The sequence below is a fragment of the Solanum verrucosum genome, unplaced genomic scaffold, assembly GCF_900185275.1.
Source record: "Solanum verrucosum unplaced genomic scaffold, falcon-dt-bn FXZP01000120.1, whole genome shotgun sequence".
NCBI lineage: Eukaryota > Viridiplantae > Streptophyta > Magnoliopsida > Solanales > Solanaceae > Solanum > Solanum verrucosum.
The window spans coordinates 1,508,549-1,523,699 of record NW_026020714.1 but is presented as its reverse complement, the minus strand read 5'-3'; the positions used below and the strand labels follow the sequence as shown (position 1 = coordinate 1,523,699).

The 15,151-nt window shown below is 35.7% G+C and overlaps 2 protein-coding genes across 2 annotated transcripts in view; both read left to right on the top strand.

Annotated features, from left to right (window-relative positions):
• LOC125812549 (calcium-dependent protein kinase 8-like) overlaps window positions 1-14,572 on the top strand; it is a 198,285-nt gene extending 183,713 nt beyond the window's left edge. The window contains exon 9 of the mRNA XM_049492027.1: window positions 14,560-14,572. The gene's annotated coding sequence lies outside the window, so the exon portion shown is untranslated. The remainder of the gene's footprint in view (window positions 1-14,559) is intronic.
• Window positions 1-15,151, top strand: part of LOC125812513 (DNA repair protein XRCC2 homolog) — a 102,673-nt gene that overhangs the window by 24,619 nt on the left and 62,903 nt on the right. The window lies entirely within an intron of this gene.

Below are 15,151 nucleotides of genomic sequence, written 5' to 3'. Positions count from 1 at the left end.
GGTGAGTTCTTTTTAATTCTAATTGGAGTGACTTAAAATGGAAGAATTTGGTCTAGAAGGGTTTTATAATTGCTAGGAAAGGCATATAATAAAAGGGGCTCAACTTAGGAAAATAAATAAGGACCCACTTAAAAGTTCCACCAAACCCGTCTAAGCTCGCCCTTTTTGACAGTGCTTCACTATTTTGGGCATAACTTTTTACTCCGAGATCGGAAAAGGGCAAACTTGGTGGCGTTGGAAAGAGGACTCAGATAGCTTTAATTGGATAGGTAATGGTCCACCTAATTCATTTTGAGCTAAAATATATTACCATTTAAAGTTGACCCTCACTCCTAACTTAAAACTAAAAACTGTTTTTAGGGGACTGTTTTGAGGGTCTCGGTTCTAAATGATTTTATGACCTAGCTTAAGGTCTTGCTAGCTTATAAAGGTGATTAATCAACTAGCTAATCAACCCCTTAAGCCCTTAAACAACACTCCAAACTTCAACGACAAGACCCTTACAACTTACTAGTTCAAACGACTAGTTTCCGGACGTCACTGTCATTTCTCATCATTTCATCAAGTTCTCAACTCCAAACTCACATGTGAGGCTCTAGTTTCACTAGTTTATTTTTTTTTTGGGTCGTTACAGTATGATGGCTTTTCGTCCATGTAATCCTTTCACCCATGGTGCCCCTTATGATTCCCCAATTAAGAAGTAGAATTTCCTAAATTAAATTAGGGTTTCTTCTAATGTTGTGGGTATTGATGAATGTTGATCCAAATGAGTGGATTATGATTGTTTATGCTTGAATTGAGTAGATTCAATGATTTTAGTATGAACTTACATGTACCCATGCCTAACCCATGATTCTAAGATGAATTTCATATAGATGGGTTCTGTTCCATGAAAGGGTAAATTGAGGATTTAGATGTATTCATATATGAATGATATGGTACATTATAGATTGCTTGAGAGTGAAGCATATAGATATGAATTACTTGAGAGTGAAGCGTATAGACATGAATTATGATTATTAGGGCTTTGAGAGTAAAGCTTATATGATGAATGTTGATTATTAGATATAATTGTTGTGGAAGGGTTTACCGACATGTTTACCCTATGAATGTATGAATGTGAAAGGTTTTCTCATATAGAATGATTCTAGGTTGAAAGGCTTGCTCACCTAAAATGAATCAAAGAGCTTTTAAATTATGATAGATAAGACTTAGCTTGGATTAGCATAATGAGATGATTTATCCATGATAGCTTGACTTGGTAAGACAATACCATTTCATGGTAGCTTGGTTAGTAGAACTCATGGTAGCTTGGGTTACTAGAACTCATGATAGCTTGGATCGAGCAATAGTACCCTTCTAATGGTTTGGTTGAACTAAGCATGATAATGTACTTTGCATGGTAGCTTGACTTGGTAAGGCCATACCATTTCATGGTTGCTTGAATTTAGAAATAATACCCTTCCCTGGATAGCTTGGACTTGCATGATAAGGTGCTTTCCAATGATAGCTTGGACTAGCATAACGAGGTGCTTTTCCTTGGTAGCATTGAATTGGTAAATAGTAACCATTCATGGTAGCTTGGATTGGCATGATGAGGTGGTTCTTCATGGTAGCTTGGATTAGTAAATTAGTACTCTTCCATGGATAATGACTTTGCTTGGATTGGAAAGATGATATGCCTTCCATGAATAGTAGAATAACTAAGGATTGACTACTCCTCAATCAACTTGGCATAGTGATGATAAACCAAGGTTACTTTAAGGAAGTATCGTAAGTATGTTTTAAGATGAGATTTATTTGCTACGATGTTTTATTTAACTTGGATTGTTGCTTGAGTTGTCTTCCTTGATATGTATGACTAGAGGTGGATGACCCAAGTCTTGATTAAGGATACGTGAGGTTACTTTAAGAAGTGTTCCTCTTATATTATGATGATTTATGTGCATTGATTATGCTTATGAGTTATGTTGTTATCTCTTATGCTTATGCTGATGTTTATGCAAGCTATCATATTTAGTACATGTTTTTACTAACACATACTCTTGCCTACATTTCTTATCCAAATGTAGGGTACGATAATATCGACTCTCTTCCCCGTGGGTAGGATCATAGTAGAGCAAGATTTGAAGATTGGTGAGTCCTCATAGCATTCGAGGATTTGACCATCATTTCCTTATGTTCTTTCATTTTATGTTTTGAACTATTGTATGGGATGTGTCCCAAAGATATTCATGTTTTAGATTTTTTGAGACAAGTGTATAAGACTTTCACTTCGTTTTATAAAGACTTTGATTATGTTGAAAATGTTTTAAATTTTTGCTAAATTCTATTATCTTATGTTATGAAAGATAAGTGGCTTATAAGAGGCCTCTCGGGGTCTTGTACACCATGTCATATCTAGGGGGTACCCCTGGGTCGTGACAAACTTGGTATCAGAGCCAGGTTTAGAATGGTTCTAGGATGTCTCAAAACCACGTCAAGTATAGTCTTGTTCATAAGTGTGAAGCACGCCACATTTATGAATGAGAGACTACTATATGCTTAGGAAACTTCACTTCTTCTTTACTCTAAAGTCGTGCCATAGAGTTTAAGTCTATAAGGTCTTTCTCCTAATCCTTACCCGATGGTCTTTAGAAAATGACTACTACAAAGGCTCATGCTAGAAGGAATGAGGAAGACAGTGTCGATCAAGCAACTCATCCCTAAGCTCCTCAAGCTTCGGTTGACCTTACGGCTGAGAATGTGACTATAGCAGAGTTTAGGTCTACTTTACAAGTGTTGGCTCAAGCCGTGACGGCCCAAACCAATAGAGAAGTTGTAGTCCACGTGAACCCAAATGTGGGTACGACGGATTCTAAAGTGAGGGATTTCACAAGGATGAACCCTCTATAATTTTATGGGTCAAAGGTTGAGGAAGATCCTCAATAGTTCATAGATGAGGTCTATAAGGTGTTAGCTATTATGGGAGTGACTCTGGTGGAGAAGGCGGAATTAGCCGCTTATCAACTTAAGGGGGTTGCTAGGATTTGGGTCAACCAATGGAAAGAAGCAATACAGGTAGAAGCGGGTCCTATGGAATGGGTAAGGTTCAAAAATGCTTTTCTTGATAGGTTCTTCCCTCTTGAGATGAGAGAGGCTATGGTACTTGAGTATATTAACCTTCGGCAAGGTAATATGAGTGTTAAGGAATATGCTTTGAGGTTCACTCAGTTGTCGAAATATGCTCCATCTATAGTAGTCGACCCTAGGTCGAGAATGAGTAAGTTTGTGTTGGGTGTGTCTGATTTAGTAGTGAAAGAATGTCGTACGACTATGTTTGTCCATGACATGGATATTTCTCATCTTATGGTTCATGTCCAATAGATTGAAGAGGAAAAACTTAAAAGAGATCTAGGGAGAACAAAAGGTCTAGAACTGATGATGATAATTCCTCTCATGCATGGTCCGATGGACATGGTCATCCCAGGGATCGACAAAGGTTTTCCGAACAAGGTTCCTCCAATTCTCCTAGGTATAATGAAGATAGGGTGTCTAACCATAAACCACAAGGAATTAGTAGTGGATCCCTATTGCCTACTTGTGCTAGGTGTGGAAAGTGGCACGAGGGTAAGTGTCTAGCCGGCACAGAGGGTTGCTTCAATTGTGGTGGAAGTGGTCACAAAATAAGGGATTGTCCAATGATTAAGGCTAAGTGAATAGAGGGTAAGCAAGCTCCTCCTAGTGGTTCAGGTGCGAATGCTCCAAAGAAAATAGGTTTAATGTTCTTCAGGCTCGAGGTGAACAAGAGTGTTCTCCAGATGTGGTTACCGGTATGTTTAAAGTTTTCTAACTTGATGTTTATGCTTTATTAGATCTCGGTGCTACCTTGTATTTTGTGACGCCAATTATGGCTATGTGACTTGATTGGACTTGATATGCTAGACTTTAATGTTATCATCGATATGGATTGGCTGCACTCTTGTTATGTTTTTAATGATTGTAGAACTCGTGTAGTCGAGTTTCAGTTCCTGAATGAGCCTATCCTAGAGTTGAAGGGGGAAATTATATGCCTAGAGGTCAGTTTGTTTCTCATATGAAAGCTAGAAGGATGAATTCTAAAGGTTGCCTTTACCACCTAGTTAGGGTGAGGGAAATAGACTTTACTGTTTACCAACTCTAAAAAGCTAGTTACTTTTCTAAGGTTGACCTTAGGTCGGGTTACCACCTATTGAGGGTGAAGGATGATGTTTTCCCGATAATGGCTTTTATAACCCGATATTGTCATTATGAGTTTTGGTGATGTCGTTTGGTTTGACTAATGCCCCAGCGGCATGTAGGAATTTTATAGGATCGACCCATGCTAGGCTTTTTAGCCCTGGGCTGCCACCCATAATAATATAGATTGGGTTCGGCTGATGCTAGGTATGTTAACCCCTGAGCAGCCACCCTTAAGCACAAGAATTAGGATCAGCCCATGCTAGGTATTTTAACCTCTGAGCTGCCACCCATAATTACATAGATTCACTTTTCCTTATCTCTTTAATCTTTGAGATTGTTCTTTTGATGTTCATAACTTTTTTGAGATTTAGGACTATATACCAGTGATGTGGACATGTGGATAAATTAATTGAGGCAAAAAACAATGATATAGGAAGAAAATGTAACTTTATTGTGCTACTTAGGAACTTATATGACTTATGAACTTCATTTGGGCACAAAGAACATATACAAGTGATCCACAAAGGTGTGTGGAAACTACCTTACATGTAGAAAATCATTCATTAAGATGTATAGCAAGTGAGCAAGTAATTATGCTTAGAAGATGCTTCATTTAAAACAAGTTTACATTTCACATGGGGGCCTACGATAGCTAAACACTTAGTAGAGACTATAACTTCTCAAATGTAGAGGTAAGGACTATATAAGATGATACGATAGCTAAACACTTAGTATACAATACCAAATGAAAGAGTACATAAACATCCAAACTAATGAGGCACATGGCATAACCCAAATAAGGGTTGTATATTCCACGTAAGGGGACATAAACTGAAAAATGGACATAATATGTATCTGGCATATGAAAACATGTAGCATGTATAATGTAGGATCTAATGGACTCAATGAACTTCATTTGACTTGGTTGATCACTCATGAAACTTATTGTTTAAAGTACCTTGGTCAACTAGTACTTGGACGAATAAACACACCAATATTGGATAATGAACACGCATAGAAGTAGTTTGACATATTTGAAAACTTGGATTGGAAGACCATTAACTACATTGGAGATTGTACACCCTCACATTGTATCTTTTACCATGAGGATCACTTAGAGATCTCAATTTGTTGGTACACAAAATATAGGACTTCATGCCAAAAGATATGGGATCAAATAGCCTTACATACCTCAATTCCCAATTCATTTAGCTTATGAAGTCTCAACATGTCCTTTAACGTCATAATCTTCATCTACAACAAACAATCAATATGGCTAATATTAGAAGCTTACCAACTAACTCGGGATATTTCAACTCATCAAAACAGTAGCCAGGCAGGCAGCCCATAATCCTTCTGATTGAGTGTGTTCTTTCACATATTCTGTAGTTATAGTTATTTACATGAAAAAACATTCCCATGAGGTTTTTCGGCACTCCACAGTCTTCATAATATATATATAATAGTACTTGAGATGTGGCGGGCAGTGAGCTTACAAAAACTTTAATTTTAATTTTAATTTATATATATATAAAACAGTACCTGAGATGGGACGGGCAGTAAGCTTACAAAAACTTTAATTTTAATGGTGTATCACCACAACTTATAAATCAGCCCCCTAACCGCTTTCCACAATCATTCTCTAAGTACATCCATGGCATCCCATAAACAAATCAATACAATAACAGTCCTCAACACCCCAAAATAACTAAAAGACTTGAATTTATGGTTTTCAATCACTATCCCACGAGTTCTAATAAACAAGTATGTCTAGAACTCTAAAATAAACTAATAATTAGAGGTTGTGGCAGCGTCTTACCTTGGCTATCTTAATTTTTTATTCTCCTTCAATTACTGTTTTTATAACCTTCTCTTAATCTTTGGAAGAGAGTGGCAGAACCTTGGCTGGCAACACATATAACTATCTCTATTTCACTCTCTTTAAAGAACTGTCCAATATACTTGAAGCAATAGAGGAGAGAAGGTGATCTTGTGGATGCTTTGGAAGAAACGGCGATGAAAAATACTTAAAACCCTAGTGGGAATATTGGGTGGATGTTTCCTCTTTAGAGAGAGAAATATATGAACTTGAGAGCTTAAAATTTGGATGAGAGGAAAATGAGATATTTTTATCAGATTTTTGGCCTTAATAGGTTCTCTTTTGCCACCTTTCTTGTACTTCATTTGCAGCCACCATGTGTCTTTAATTTAGGCCACACATTTAAGTAGGTGATGCACCTACTTTTCCATTCAAATTATTTCTTGTGGGCTTGGAATGATTGGGCCTTGGACTGTCATTCTTTTTCATTTTCCCCCTTTTCTTGGACAGATTGGGCCTCAAATTGATCACTTAATTTAGGCCTCCATATGACCCATAAGTCAAAGCAGGTGATGCACCTACTTGCTCCTTTTAACTTGTTCCATATACCTTAAGTAGGTGATGCACCTACTTGTCACCTAGTAGCTTAATTTAGTCAAGCAAGCACCTCACTTATTTTACATCATTTTCCATATCTTAGTTTCTTTACATGATCTTAACACTAATACACACTTGACCACTTATGACTTTAATATCAAATATCACTTTTTACTATCTCGAGTTCAAATATTTTTTTCATGTTCACTTAGTTGTATAGGTGTTGGAAGGTATGGGGTATTACACCTACACAAAAAGCAAACTACTTCCGTAGATATTGGACCGTGGGAGCTGTTAGAAAAACGTGACTTAGAGTTTCCTCTTCATGAGACTCATAACAGTAACATCTGGAGGCTATAATGATTCTCATTCTTTTGAGAATGTCCTCAGTGGCAATTCTACATATCCAGCTCCTCCAAAGCAGAAAATTGATCTTAAAAGGGACCCTTCTACTCTAGACATAATTCCATTACCAATGTTTATCCTTTTTCTGTTTTATACTCTCGATGAAAGACCCCACAGTGAAAACTTCACCGGAGTTGCCCATCCACCAAGGTATATCAAATGCTTCTTCCTCAATATTTGTCCTAATATTTTTCACAATATATTCAGTCATCTTCTTCGAGATTAGGCCTCTGATGCTCTGTATGTCCCATTCTCCATTCACAGTAAGTTGTTTCACCTCTATTTCTTCCTCTCCCATAATTCTATCTTCTATGAAATACAATGCACCTTGGTTTTTCCTGTTGTCAAACTAGAAACTCATTTCTCTCGCTTTGAGTTGCCACCATATCTCATGCTCCACTTCTTTCCATATCTCAAATATTTTTCTACATGCGTGAGATGCCCATGTTCCTTTTGCCATAAGAAGATGATGTTTCTTGCAGTATTTGTTCCACATGAAAGAACTCCACGATGATATACGTTCTAAAAGTCCATCATAATTTTTCAACAAGTGCTTTTGTGACCTCGTGAGTAATCTAAATCCTAACCCACCTTCATTCTTGGGAGACACATATCTTTCCAAGCTACCCAATGTTTCCATTTTGTTCCTCCTATTTTACTCCAAAAGAAGCCTGCCAAAATTTGGTGCAACTGTTTGATGGTTTTCTTAGGAGGATTTATTGTTCATAACAAATAAATAGTCATTGAGTATTATAGAACATGGGCAATCAGAACGTACTTTCCTCCATAAGATATCCATTTATATTGCCACATCATAATTCTCTTTTGCACATTTCACCAATTCGTCAAAATGACTCATTTTCTTTCTATCATAGAAAACTGGGCATCCGAGGTATATAAATGGAAAATATCCCTGCTTAATACCCATAATTCTCTTTAGTCTAATACTCACGATCAGAGGAGTATTATCATGCAGGTAAAAGAAACTCTTGTTTAGATTAATCATATGTCCTAAACTCTTCTTGTACTCCCTTAGAACCCCATCATCTCGTAAATAGACTTCATGTCCCCTGAATAGAACAATATGATAGCTTGCATGTGATAGATGATTTATAAGAGGACTCCATTTAGGCATCTCATACCCCAGTAACCCGGCATCTTCATGTAGCTTATTCAATACCCTGTCCAAAACTTCTGTTGTGATAATGAATAAAGTGGGAGAAAGAGGATCCCCTTGTTTTTGTCCTATGGATGATTGAAAGAAACCAAAAGCTTTTATTGAGTACTAGTTATATGTGATAAGTCTCCACACCATGTCAATAATGACCTTTGAGAAACCAAATTTCTCAACACTTTGATTAAGAAGATCCAAGAAACCCTATTATATGCTCTAGCCATATCCTATTTCACCACCACATTATTGAACTTCTTTGTCAGATTAATATCCCTAATGATTTTTTGAGTGAGTAAAACATTATATGTTATATTTCTTTCTTTAACAAACCATGTTTGGTTCCTTGATATAATGTCTGGAAGCCATTTAGTATTTCATATATGCAAAACCCTCGATATGATCTTGTAAGAAAAAGTACACAAACTAACAGGTTTCCACTTTCTTTGATAGTAGATCATGACTTGTATGAGTGATAAACTTCAGAATTTTCCTTCCACAAAAGAAAGCCCTGACCATTTTTGTGATATCCTCACCTAAAATTTCCCAACAACTTTGATAGAACATCTCAGAGAATACATCAAGCCCACTTCTGTTATCCCCATTTAGTTCAAAAGCCACTTGTTTGAATTCCTCTATATTTAGGAGTCTACACATCTCTTCATTCTACTCATGAGTGATCAACCTTGGCATTATATTCAGCATACCTTCATTTCCATCACTGCTCTAAATTGGTCCCCAAAAAAAGGATATTGCTCTAGCCCATATATTTTTGCTTATATTAAACACATCTCTGTGGGCTATTTGCATTTCTGTCAAGTGAAGTTTCTTCCTTATACCATGAAAAATATTTGTGTTCCTATCCCCATCGTTAAACCATCTCATTCATGTATTGTGTTTCTAGAACTCCTTTTCAATGTGTAACAACTTTCTTAGCTCAATCTCAACTTTTTTCAGGCCTCTCTATTCTCAGGTGTAGAATTCACCTCTAGTTGTACTTCTTTCACCCTTATTTTATCTTCTAAAGTGGCAATATGTTGAAAGATGTTACCAAATGTATGCTTGCTCCACTTTGTTAATACCCATTTCCCCTTTTTAATATTGGGCTTGAAATTCAACAAATGGGCATCCCGCAAACTTTATTTTCCAGTTTTCCTCTATTATTTTCTTAATGTTTGGATATTTTGTCCAAAAGTTTAGGAGTTTGAAAGGTTTCATTGTCGGTTCCTCTTCTAATATGAAATCACATGATAGGGGGCATGATCCAAACCTTGCATTACTAGATGGTGTACTTCACTAGTTGGCAGCACATTAAAAAACTCCTAATTTCGAAACACCCTATCCAACCTTTTAAAAATACACTCCCCTTTAATTCTTCCCTTCTACCATGTAAACCTACTGCCACAAGTTTTCAGTTCTGTTATGCACAATTGTTTATGCATTGGTCAAACTCTATCACCTCATAAGGAGTAAAATCCAAGCCCTCTTGCTTCTCTTCAACATTTAGAATTACGTTAAAGTCACCCCCACAAGCCAGGGATTATTATTTTCTATAGCTATAAAATCCAGCTCTTCCCATAATTCTAATCTTTCTAGGGCATTACATAGGACATACAAGCATTCTATATTACTTTTCCTTAGATTCATTGTTAGTTGTTGTCCATGGTCTCTTATAACCTCACCGATCCATTCTTCTTCCCAAAACACCTAGATTTTTTGTACAATTGCAATATGTATTTCCCATTTCCAATTTCCTTTTGTAGTGGTCTAGTTATTGTGGGCCTTGGAAAAGTTCCATAAGAGTTATGTAACTGTATTTATGCCTTCTATTTAGGTCCACTAGCCCCTCAAAAGCTTTTTGAGACCTAACAAAACTAATGTTCCAAAATATGGTTTTCCCAATCATTGAGAAACACATCTGGCCTTTCCTTGCCACTCCTTGTTTTCACTTGTAATGGAAGTGAAGGTTGACATGATTTACTTCTTTTGGCTTGGCTTTCGATGATTTGCCTTGGCAAAAAATCACCATCTCTCGCTACTTTGTCTATATTTTCCTCTATTTTTTCATCCTCATCCATATCCCTTTTTGTTTACTTCTCTTTCTGTGTGATCTCCTCTAAATATGGCATATTTTTGTTGTGTGTTTCTTCCGTTTTGACTTTCTTGGAGCATGACTCCTCATCTTTTTCAGTTGCTTCTTTTTCATTCTCCTTACCCCTTTCTTTTACCTCCATATTATCGTTGTAGCATCCCTATCAATTGTATTTCTTCCCTCATCCTCTTATCCTTATCTATGAACTCTGGCTCAACTGGCATTGATATGGACTCTTTGTTCTGTGTTGTTACCATTTATGCTCCCCCCGTTTGTTCTTTGATCCGCTAATTGGTGTTGTATTCTTACCAATAAAAAATTTCTCTATCCATTTCTTAGTAGGTCTCCCTTGCCTGTCTGTAACTATGCCTCTTGTACTTCCCCGCCATCTTCTATTTTATGTACTAATCCCTTATATTTCATGTTGATTAGTTTTTTTGTTCCATACTTGTTCTACTTTTCCTATTTCCTGTTTTGTCCAGGCTTCACCCCCTTGTGCTTCTTCTCCTTGCCATCCCCTTGTTCCTTCCTTTTTTGTTGTTCCTCTGTCACGGTGGTTTATTTGTCATACACCTCTCTATTTTTCCTCCCATTTTCTCCCTTTAAGTTCCTTCTTCCCCCGTCTCTTTCTTATGATATTATTCCAGATGAATAACATAGCACTCTGCTTTATTATGTCCTTGAATTCTACAATTCTTGCAATATTTTGACATATAATCATATTTACTTCTGATCCATTTTTCAAGGATCTCTCTTGATTGTTTCCTCATACCCACCGTGATTATTTTTTTGGTAAATCACCCAACAAATCCACATCTATATTTACCCTTGCACAACTAGGTTGTGTTCGATGCTTTGTAGCTAAGTCCACCTGTAATGGTTTGTCTACAATAGTTGCTAATGAAAATACCATTTTTTATGAAAAAATTCAGCGGCAGCACTGGAAAAGAGATCCATGCGATTGTCGTAGATGTTTCCCCTCCTGATTAAACACTGAATTCCATTTTAAATTCCTCATTAGATACGCCCATCCCATATGCAATATGTAGTATGTTGGCTTTGATAGAAAATTGAAATAATCCTCCAAACATGATGCCCTAATCAATATGTGAATGTTGCTCAACAATCCGATATTGCATTCTACTTTCAACTCGCATTGTTTAGGTATCAATTTTCTCAACTCTTGAATATTCGAAATCCATAGAAAAATTACCCTATGACTACAAACTCCACGTTCTCCTTGATAATCATTTATTCCACTTCCCCATCTTCCCAAATCACCCTATAATATCCATGTAGGAAAGCAATAGGTTCCATTGGGATAGGTTTGGCCATCAAAAGTTTTGGTCGCAATGTAACAAGAAAATTAAGTTTGTGTAGTGACTTTACCTCCTGTAAAGCTAGATCTTCCCCAGTGGGAGGTTGTCCTGTTGAAATGGTAGCCATTGCCACCAGAAGAGGGGTATGTAAATTTTAAGATTTACTAGTGGCAAATAATGTGTATTACTATTTGTCTCCTTTATTTTCTGATGCCTTTAGAATATTATTTACTCCCCAAAATTGTACATTTGAATTTGTATGTGGGGTTTAAAGGATAATAAGTATTGATGTGATCGAGGCAAATAAATTATTAAGCAAGTAAGAAATTATCTAATGACAAATTTAATATATTAAATAAATAATAGATTAGAATATCCTGAGTCGACCTAATTCTAATGATATCGACGTCAAGATATCCCCAGATAAGGTTAGTTGAATGAATAAGTTAATCAGACAAGTAATTAAATTGTTAGAGAAATTATAATATTCTTGTAATGTAAAAATGGATGATTTATAAGGTGATGATCCTATAACTTTTATAGGGTGTGACTTCGCATGAGTTGATTGATCATAATTAATTTTTAAAACTCATGATAAATAACACAACTCATGGCACATAAGAGTAAATAGTAAGGTTCAGCTTCACTCGTGGGACGATTTCATAACGGCTAATGTGGGGGAATGGCTTCTCTTCAAGGAGTCTATAAGTATTGGTTCGATTTGATTAGACATGGTAAATCGCTTTATCGATCTTTCAGATTTATGTTGTTACTTTGGCTATCTTTCATGCGTCCTTGATCAACCACACATTTTGTCTGGCTACGTTTTTAGTACCTCCCACATATCATGATTTAACTAGGTCACATGTCTTGGATTCATTTTTACCTGTTTTCTCTAGATTTCTAGTTTTCTTTTTGTCTGAGGAACATAGATGATTTCTTTTGCTTCCTTAGAGAATCATGAAGTGAATTCTCAAATTAATGCTACTATTATAGATCATTCACGTAAGTCTTTTTTGAGACATGTGTTAGTGTGTACTTGGTTTCCTATGAGGTAGTTTAATATTTTGAAGCACCAAACCCTTCATCTTCCTTTTATTCTTTTTGTTTCCTTTTGAAGTGTAATGATTTCTGGTCAAGAACGTCACGCCCGAAACTACAAGAGGCGCAACAGACACTTGATAATTTATTCGATCGAGCTAGCTACTGAAACATAACTAAAAAGAGACAACAACGACCGACAAGGCCAGACAACATAGTTATTGGAATACTATATCTAGACCGACAAGGTCACAACAACAACAATAATAATAACATCATAAAAGGGTCGACAATGCCAACTCAACTGATATAACTAGAAAGTAAACAGAGCTACAACTGGATATATATATGCATGATAAGCCGACAAGACTGGAACTGAAAATTGTAAAAGATCATACATATTATGTCCACAAAGTCTTTAGGAGTACAATTGTAATGCCTCAAGCTAGGGTGAGACGGAGCGAAACTCGGTGCCTTAACTTTGATACCATCATATGACCGAACAAACCACTTCTAGAATATTTCTATAAGCATGTAAGTGGCTCTTAAGCAAGTAGGACATAAATTTTCTTTTAAGCAAGTGTGTCACCTACTTAAGCAAGTAGGATGTTTAAGCACATAATATGTGTAAGCACATAGCATATTTGAGCTAGTAGCATGCCTAAGCAAGTAGGCAAAACACATAGGTGAAGCAAACAATTCAAGCTAGTAGGTGAAACACATATGTCAAGAAGAGATGTTGCAACAACTATATTCTCGACCAACTATAATATTTACTTTTAAGATAATTAAGTAGATATTAAGACTCATTTAATAGAATGAATATATTAATACAAATACTTTCTTTTAAGATACTAGATTTTTTTAACACTAACAAACTATTTAACAACCTTTTAATTTTGTATTTATGATTGCATTCATGCATACATGGTTGGAACACATGTTAAATTTGGCTAAAGTTTTAGGGATGTGGGTCTGAAATTCTTTGCCAATAAAATAAAAAAATTATTTTTAAAATTTCAACACACAAATCTACTCTAAATAAACTCAAATATGAAACATAAGCTTTATGTACATAAAGAATAAACATCAATAATCAATTTGTCAAATAACAAAAAAACTAACAAAAATATTTAGCACCCTTTTAATTTTTATTTATGACAGTGCCCAGGCATGCATGGTTGGTCAGATGTTAAAAATAGTTAAAGTTTCAAGTGTGTATATCCAGGTTTTGTCCAACAAAAAGATAATTTTATTGTTCAAAATTATAAGCTCAAATTTGAAACATAAGTTCAATGTATCATAAAGAACAAGCATCAATCATCAATTTTTCAAAATAATAACAAATCTAACAAACTCATTTAACACTCTTTAATTTTTCATGTATGTCTGTTCTCAATCATATTGTAACACCCCAGAAAATTTTTGAACTAAGACTCAAACCGTTCTTCGTAGGAGTGAGATTTTACCAAGGAATTTAAAATTTCTTAAGTGTTAAGGTTACTAGATGTAGCACCTTGAGTTTCAAAAATAATTAAATTGGAAATAGCAAAATCTGAAATTTTGCAAGTTATGCTTAAGTATGAGTTTTGGATTGACTTCAAACAACCATAAATCCGAGCTCAGGATGAATTAGGTGTGCTACCAGATACCGTATCGAATATCTTTGAATTATCTTTCCAACGCCGCAGAGTTTGCTATGTTTCGAGGTCGGATGAGTGAGATATGACCTTTTGAAGATAGACTGTCCAGTTAAGGAAGGTTAGCCGAAAATAGAGAAGGGTATTTTGGTCTTTTCCTTACCCAATCAGATTTAATTCGTTTTTAGTAATATTTTAGGGGTCTAATCTGATTAGGTTCAGTTTTATAATTCTAAAATACACCTAGGGTTTTAGTTGAGAGTTCAAGAAGAAGAGAAAAGAGGAGAAAAGAGAAAGGATGAAAGCGTCCGTCGAGATTCTTGCATCTTGTTGCGGATTTTCGCCATGGGTTTAATCCCTAAGAGGTATGTAAGCTTCCATAGTGTTGGGTTCTTTCACCCACACGCCAATCATGATTTATTCAGCGTAATTTCGTTCTTGAAATTTAAAGATTAGAGTTCTTGATGAGTTATTGACAAGTGTTCTTGAAGTTTCATTAAGTTTTGAAGTAAGATTCTGCTTAGGTCAACTTTAAACGACCATATCTCTTAGAATATTAAGAGTTACGTGAGCCATAGCCTATCCAATTAAAGGTAATTGAATCTACTTTCCAACCCCACCAGTTTCACGTTAATCCAATATATGAGTAAAAAGTTATGACTATTTTAGTAACCTATACAGTGCTGTTACGAATTAGCCGACGGGAAAATATTAAAAAGAGTCATTTTTGTCTTTTTACCTCCAAGAAACCATAAATGAAATTATTGACTAATAAAAGGCTCAAAACAATCAGATTTTCATCTTCACTAATGAAAATAATAATTCTTGACCATAGAGATTTCAAGAAACTAATTCAAAAATCTCAAG